The following is an 8,677-nucleotide window of genomic DNA, read 5'->3' as shown; positions in this document are numbered from 1 at the left end:
AATTATTTTAGAACGTCCTTGGGGATGTTTTTTATGTAAGTTACGTGTTCTATTGATAAGGATTTTGAGATGTGGTTTGATAATTGTTCTAGGTACCGATCGTTCGTGATGCCTCGATATTTGTGGTAGGGAGTGGTAATGCGAACTCTAGGTGAATGGGCTCTTGTTTTCTATATATATATATATATATATATGCTTAACGATTTCCAAAAACTGGTCTTAAATGAATCTACGATTTAAATACCATGTCAAGGATACATTATATTTTAGTAATTGCATTAGGATAGTTTTTCATACTATTCAATGATGTTGTGGAGGCCCATGTAAGCTTCATGTGAGTAAATTATGATAATGGTGGTTGCATTGTGTATGGTTATATGTAGATGCATTTAGAGCTTGCACCCTAGTGTTAGTGCTCCCGCTCGTGGCCAGGGCACAGTCCTTCACGTGATGTTCACCTCCTACACCGCATGCTCACCTTGGATCCAAGTTTGGGGCACAACCATGTCGTACAGACCACAATAGGTGGTTCTGACTCATAGGTGACCCACGATTTATCACACAGCCTTCACGTGATCGTAGCACTTGAGCGTACTTATTTACACCAAGCCTTGTCGTACAGACCACAGTAGGTGGTTCTAAGTCATGTCCAGGAATTGGTTTATGAGCTATAGGTTCAACCGTATAGGTCATGTTAGGTGACTCCAGCTGACATATTATTTACTGAGATACTTGACATAGCACATACTTTGGTCTTCAATGCTCTCAAACCTCATTTCTATATACGTATGTCTTATTATTTTCTAGAAAAGTATACGGGTTTTACGGTGAGGGGTTATTATCTTTGGAAAGAGCAATGGTTTCAAAAAGCCTTGTTTTTGCCCACTCACGTTCTCTGTTTTTTGCCCTTCTAGGTTTTAGCTGTTGAAAGTTTGTATCGATGAGGATTCTTGGCGAATCTCAGCATAGATGGCTACCTTTGAGGGTATGATCCTTACCCGCACTACTGTACTTTACTTATGCTCTGACGTCGAGTGTGAAATGGGTTCATTACCGCTCACAACGCACTCTTGTCTTTAGACATTATTAGGTTTAAATTTATTCACATTTTTCCATATCACTATACTTTGTGGCTTCGTCACCTTCCAAGTGTCGGCCAGCACAGCTCGATTCGGAGTCTTAGTGGACATTCCGGGTCGGGGTGTGTCAGTTTGGTATCAGAGCATAAGTTGGGTAGTATTGCGTTCATCACACGCGTGATGTAAGCATTTTTGGTTCTTTAACCTAATTTTCGAATTTTTCCACCTCGTCGAATACGAAAAATGTATTAGTTTTTCCTAAGTTTTAGGTAGTTTTGTTGACTTCTCAACATTTTAAAAGGTCACTTTGGTGAACGTTTTTAGATTTATAGCGAAGAAATTCCCTATCAAGGAAAGATGTAGATTTAAGACAAGTTGATGGCCCTAAAGCAGGGCTAAGGTATCGATAACGGTGTATCACCAGCGAACTATAAATTAATCCCGCCATTATTTTCACGTCATCATTATCAACCTTTTCGAGATAGGAAACCAGAATTGATTTTGATTCCTTGGCAGTACCTGTTAGCATACCCTTTATTGGGGTTCCTATGAAGTTACTTCGTCAAGATTCCAAAATTGTCTGGGGTGACAACTTGGTGTTAAGGTGGTAACAATCAACAAAAGAAATATCTGGGCGACAGTCACTTATGATTCTTGATAGTACTAGCCTTCTTAATCGCACTAGCTATCATTGCAGATCTTTAGGAGAAAGATCGACTTCCGTTTAAGCCTATTCTAAAGTAGATTATTAGTAAATTCCTCTTTCCAGGTTTGGGACATCTTAACCAATACTAGTTTCCAAAACTTCTTTTGGCTAATGTACTCATCATTTCGATGAGTATGGGCACCGAAGTACAAGTTGTTATACCTATGATTAGTATAACATCTTTGAAGTAGTGAGTATTCCCTCTAGAATTTTGGAACCCCCATCACATGATCAGTTCCTTATTAATCGTCCAAAATCACTCATCTGAGCGGGCTCTAGTCTCTAATCAGCCTATGGTAGCGATACTAATTAAAGATTGTATGATATCCAAGAATTGTCAACCAATATTCAAACGATATGATTTTTGATACCCGACACAGGTGCTGGCATTTGGGAGTGATACCCTTATACAGAATGTTGGTTCACAGTTTTAGGGTAACAAATAATATCAAAATGTCATAAATCCATTAATTAGTGCGCGACTAATAGACTGATTAATAGTGACTGCTGGAGCTAAAGAAATTAACTCTCGAAAAGTTAGGAGCAAGCTTTGTATTAGGACAGTAAACTCATAGTTGTTTTTACCTTATCACCTATCTAGGTAAACATAACCTCTCCAATTAGCCACCTTTTCGATCACCTTCACAGGTAGACAGTAGAATTGAAGTACAGGTTAATTTCTCGTTGTTAAAGTGAATGCAATGGCAAGGAAGCTATGAAGACCTATTAGCACGTGGTGTAGTGAAAGGAAATGTTTTGGTATATTTTGAGAACATATATTCAGGCGTCATATTCCAAAATCTTACCTGAGATATTATCATCGATCCATTTTCTCATACTACATTAGTTTCTTTGCGTCTTTTTGAGCAACTCCTACTGTTTGGAAGAACTTAGTTACTAAAGTTTACCGATTAGGAATTTATTCATTTGAGCCCTTATTTACGGAACTTCGAACCTTAGGGTCATACCTAGATTTTAGCAACTTCCTTAGGTTGACGATTAAAAACCGTTATCCCTTACTTCAAGCTGATGATCTAGCAGACTCATCATTTGTAACTTGAGTTTTCTTCCATAACCTGCCTACTTCGTAGTAGTCTTTTCGACGACTTTCTCATCTTCTTCGGCAGTAAGACCAAATTTCTCAAACATTGGTTTTGTTTAGATTGATACTTATCACGAGAGACGTGATCTTCACAGACGATATTCTTTCATTTTTCAAAAAAGAGTTTAGAGGAAGAAGGTTGAAATTCTCACAAAGTGTTGTGAGATTTGAGATATCGTTAGTCTTGTCGAGTTTATCGACAATTGGTTAGCGATTGTCGGCTATTATGTTTTTCTTCACTTATCGACCAAGGAAAGTTAGTTAAGCTTGGGGTGTTGATTATGGATAAAGTTTCTGACAATTGAACTGTTGTTCTCACCTCACCATCGGTTTACACTTTTCGAGGACGTTGATCATTTTGGAAATCCATGATGACGTGTTCCTTGGATATTTTAACTGAGTAGAGGTAGTATGATAGAGTATCGCTTACATTTCCCAATAGTAGAATCGTTCAAAATGAACCATCATATATATATATATATACGCATGTATTTTTATTTTCTAAAAAAGTATACGGGTTTTACGGTGAGGGGTTATTATCTTTGGGAAGAGAAATGGTTTCAAAAAACTTCATTTTTGCCCACTCACGTTTTCTGCTTTTCGCCTTTCTAGGTTTTAGCGGCTGAAAGTTCGTATCGACAAGGTTTCTTGGCGAATCACAGCATAGGTGGCTACCTCTGAGGGTATGATCCTTACCCACACTATTGTACTTTACTTATGCTTTGATGTCGTATGTGAAATAGGTTCATTCCCCCTCACAGTGCACTCTTGTCTTTAGATATTATTAGGTTTAAATTTATTTACTTTATGGCTTCGTCACCTTCTAGGTGTCGGCCAGCACAACTCAATTTGGAGCTTAGTGGACATTTTGGGTCGGGTGTGTCACGGCGAGAGCAAGTTGGGCCACGGGAGTGGGATGCTCGGCGTGTGGCGCATGCGGGTGCGAGGCTTGGGCTCGACTTGGCAATGTGTTGGGCTCACGTGGGGCGTGGAGTGACTTGGCTTGGGCCATGACCTTGGTGCCGTGGGCCTTGGATGGCACGGCTTTTTCCGTGCTGGTGACACCATGGACCTCGCTGCGGGTGGCTACAGTGGTAGCCACCGCGGTGGTTCCCGTGGTGGAAACTCGTGGTGATGGTGCCACTCCACTTATTGTCACATTTAGCCTCGTGGATCACCGCGGCCCCATCTCTTGGATTCGAGAGTTTTCTACGATTGTGGGACTCAACTCTCAATGAAAACACCAATTTGTGGATGCAAATTTCTTCCTCCTTGTTCTTCGACAAAATTTCACCTACAAAACAAATAACACTTTAGGTCAATTACAAGATCCTCACGTGCCCACAATGAATGGGGGGGCTTTGGCTAAAGAACCTCCAATACCAAAGTTAGAATTTAGAGAGAAAAAGTGTTTGGAGAATTTTGAGAATTTAGCAAGAGAATTGGAATTGAGTTTTCGAGAGAATGATGGGGGGTTTTATAGGGGTGTGGCCGGCCCCTTTGGGAGAGAAAGGACCGGCCACTTGGTTCATTTTTTTGGTTAGGTTCTTGATTTGTGTTTAATTAGGAATAATTGAATAATAAATCAATTAATTAGCTAATTAATAGAATAATTTCCTAATTGATTAGCTAATTAATATAATAAAAGGGGAATGATTTGGGAGTTACCTTGTGGAGAAGATTTGATGAGGATGGATGAAATAGGTTTTGAATTATTACCTATTTTGGGCACTTTTAACTTGGTTGAGGGTTGATTGCCCACTGCTCGTGCGTAGGCATCTCGATATGCCTCGAGGATAATTTTGTCATTTTAACCCAAAGATGCACGTGTCGCCTTGTGATTATTTTTGGCTCCACAATAGTGGCGGAGAAGACATTTCCGACACCTAGTTAACATGGCATCAAAATTACTGTCGGTCATAACCGACATAAACTATTAATGTCGCTTATAACCGACAAAGATTTTAATATTTTTTAAATAGTGGTGTTGCATAAAAAAAAATCCGTGTTGCTTGTAACCAACATAAAGTTAGTGTGGTGTCACTTCTACCTGACACTAATGATTTCTTTTAAATTTTTTGAAAGCCGATGTCGATTGTAGCCCACATGGATTTTAATTTTTTTTAAATATTTAGGAAACCTGTGTCAGTTGTAGACAACATATTGGTGGCCTTTATATTTCCTTCCCCGTGTTTTCTTCTTCCTTTCTCGCATCTTTCTTATTTGTTCTTCCAACTTCATTAATTCATTCTTCTCCACAGTAAGTTTTTCTTGCTTCTAGTATTTTTATTTTCTCCTCTTATGTTTAATTTTTTATTTACAATTTAATTTTGTAGGGATTTTATTTGAGCCGGTTGTGACACACCACGACCAAGATTGAGGCATGTTGGCCGTCACGTGAGGGTCACGTAACCATGTGCACAGTGCAGAAGCAATAGTAATAATATAGAGTACGAATAAATGAAAACCAACTCATAAGAGTACTAGTTAAGACAAATGCTGGAATATGTGTGAATACACAATTAGAGCGTAAGTAGCCTAAGTTCAGTCCAGAAAACAAGTACTAATTAAACGACACCCAAAGATGCCCTACATTGGTGATAGCCTGTCAGAACCTCCACTCATCCTCATGAGCCACCAACGAACAAGCTTATGTAAAACCTAGAGGGGCGCAAAACAGAAAGTGTGAGTGGGCAAAAATAAAGCTTTTCAAAACCATTTCATTATCAAATGCTCTAACCCCTTGCCATAAAACATGTATAATTTTCCCAGAAATAGAATATATATATATATATATATATACACACAAATCGTGCTTCACAACTCCATATTCATAAGTATGTCATGCCAAAATATAAAACAGAATTAGTAACTCAGGTGAAAATAAATTCATGAATAAATAACATATTAGCCGGAACCCCTCCAGAAGTTTGTGTGGCTGAATTCATAGCTCATTAGTCAATCTAGCCAAAGTCATTGCAAGTGACCTATACAGCACTACATTGCACACGAGTCGGAACCACTGTAAAGGTCTATATGACAAGACTCGGTGTAATAATATTATGCTCAATGCTACGGTCTCATGATAGCTGTGCGATAAATCGCTAGTTACCTATGAGTTAGAACCACCTATGATGGTTTGTACGACAAGACTGTGCACCTAAATTGGATCTGATGTGAGCACATGGTGCGGGAGGTGACATTATATATAGGCATGTGCTATATCTCTGGCTAAATCACTAACATCAGGGTGCAGGTTTATGAGATCAATGTTTCTCAATTAATCACAACTGTTATTCACATTCATAATTCATAAACTCACCTGGGGCTTACCTGAGCGTCCACAGCACCATAATTATATATATATATATATATATATATATATATATATGCAAACATCATATGCATATTCTAAATGTAAAACATTTGGCATGGCAATTTAAATCATAACTCATTTAAATGCATTTTCTGGGAAAGATACTGATAGGAGCATATTTATGCAACTTAGTTAGCTTGTTTCTTGGCATTTACTTAGTTTAATTCTAGTTATTTTAGTACTTTAAGCTATTTTCGTGTGTTTGTAGGTTCAAATAACAAAGTTAGCAACAAAGTGCTATTTGGAGCATTTTGGAGCATTTTTGGGCCAAAATTGGATAGTGCAAGCATGGAGACATGAGAATGGATGTTTTTGAAGATTTGAAGGCTAGAAATCAACATGTTTGTGTGCAAGTGTGTTGACCTACAATTACCAAAAATCCATCCACTACACCCATTACATCCACTCATTACCAAACACTCACCTACTACACCCATTACATCCACTCATTACCACAACACTCACCCACTACACCCATTACATCCACTCATTACCAAACACTCACCCATTACATCCACTCATTACCAAACATTCATCCACTACACCCATTACATCCACTCATTACCAAACATCCATCCACTACACCCATTACATCCACTCATTACCAAACACTCACCCACTACACCCACATCCACTCATTACCAAACATCCATCCACTACACCCATTACATCCACTCATTACCAAACACTCACCCACTACACCCATTACATCCACTCATTACCAAACACTCACCCACTACACCCATTACATCGACTCATTACCAAACAACCATCCACTACACCCATTACATCCACTCATTACCAAACATCCATCCACTACACCCATTACATCCACTCATTGTTGGAAATATGCCCTGAAAGTCAATCTTTGGAAGAAACCTTTCAGGACAAATGAAACGATGTATGGATGAATCTTATACATCGAATGGCAAAGACACGAATTAGGACTATCTCAATGAACGATATATGTCCTAAATAGTGTATCCATGGACAATTGATCGATTGAAGAAGTAATCTAATGAAGTTAGACTACATAGACCTTCTTCACATAACCATTGTGTCCAAAAGGTTCCTAGTCATTGGATTGTCGGAGGGAAACTGACAATGCTTAGACCGGTACATACTATGTCCGCTTCAAATGGAAGGATGGAAAGTCTCATCCCATTCGTGTTGTGACACTAAGACAAGTATGTAGGTGCTCATTAAGAGAATGAGTTCACTGAACGCAATCGAACGAGAGTACTTGCATGGAGGTCTACTCACATGTCAAGCAAGTAACTCTAATGGTTGGAATAATGTAAGTAGTCCTTTGACCTGAGGCATCGTCGTTGTCTTGTGGCTAAGTACTTAATCTTTGATTATGTCAAAGTCACCCCATTCGCGGATGTCCACGGCATAATTGGGGTTAAGCCACTTAGTCATGAAGGCAAGTTAATGCGCAACAAGGAATCTCTAATCCTCGATTAGAGAGGAAGAATACTCTAAGATATGATTCGGGAATCTTCGGCCGAAGTATCGAGCGTAATAAAGGAAAGCGTTCCTATACGACTCAATTGAATCATATAAGAAGGAATAATCACATTAGGGGTTTGACATAATATATACATACCCTAGTAATGTGATTGAGAGTATTGTTTTAGAGAAGGATCGAATTACATTGTAATTCCAACTGAATAGGTTCTCCGAACAACTTCTACATTAGCTTGGGTAGCTATGACATATGGTTAGATGTCACTCATAGCTTGTGAGTTCTTCTAGATGATTAAATGTAGTCATCAAAGAAGAAAGGTGAATTAAAATGAAGTTTTAATTCACTAAGTGATTGGATTAAATATAATCAATTGGATTGATGTCAATCACCTCACTGCCTTGCTAATTAGAACCTAAAATGATTGTACACCGATACACTCTTGTAGTGAGTAATTAATGGATGATGGAAATAATTAATTGGATTAATTAAGTGTTGTGATTAATTTAGAAAGTCTAAAGAAATCATAAAAGTGATAAAAGATCGTTTTGGGCTTAAAGAAACGTTCGGGTTTAATTGGGCCCATTGGGCCTAAACCCATTGCGCTTTTATTCAAGCATAGGATGACTTGAATTAATAAAAGCCCAAAGCCCAAACCAAACACTATAGGGCCAGCCACTTAAAGGGTTTGGGAGAGATATTTAGTCAAGTTGTTGACTAGGTTTCTTTTGTCTATATAAGGAACTTTATAGCACTAAGTTCATTAGGGTTTTTGTGTGTTTAAAACAACAAAGAGGCAAAAGAAATATCTCTCTAAAACACTACAAAGGCCGGCCACCTTGGGGGTGTTTTTACTAACACATCTTTCACCCTTTTGGTTATTCCTCCATCCATCTCACTACACTAGTGGGTGTGGATCTTTAGAGGTTTTCTACTTTGGAAACTT

Source organism: Malus domestica, chromosome 13 (assembly GCF_042453785.1).
Source record: "Malus domestica chromosome 13, GDT2T_hap1".
Lineage (NCBI taxonomy): Eukaryota > Viridiplantae > Streptophyta > Magnoliopsida > Rosales > Rosaceae > Malus > Malus domestica.
This window is presented reverse-complemented; position numbering follows the sequence as displayed.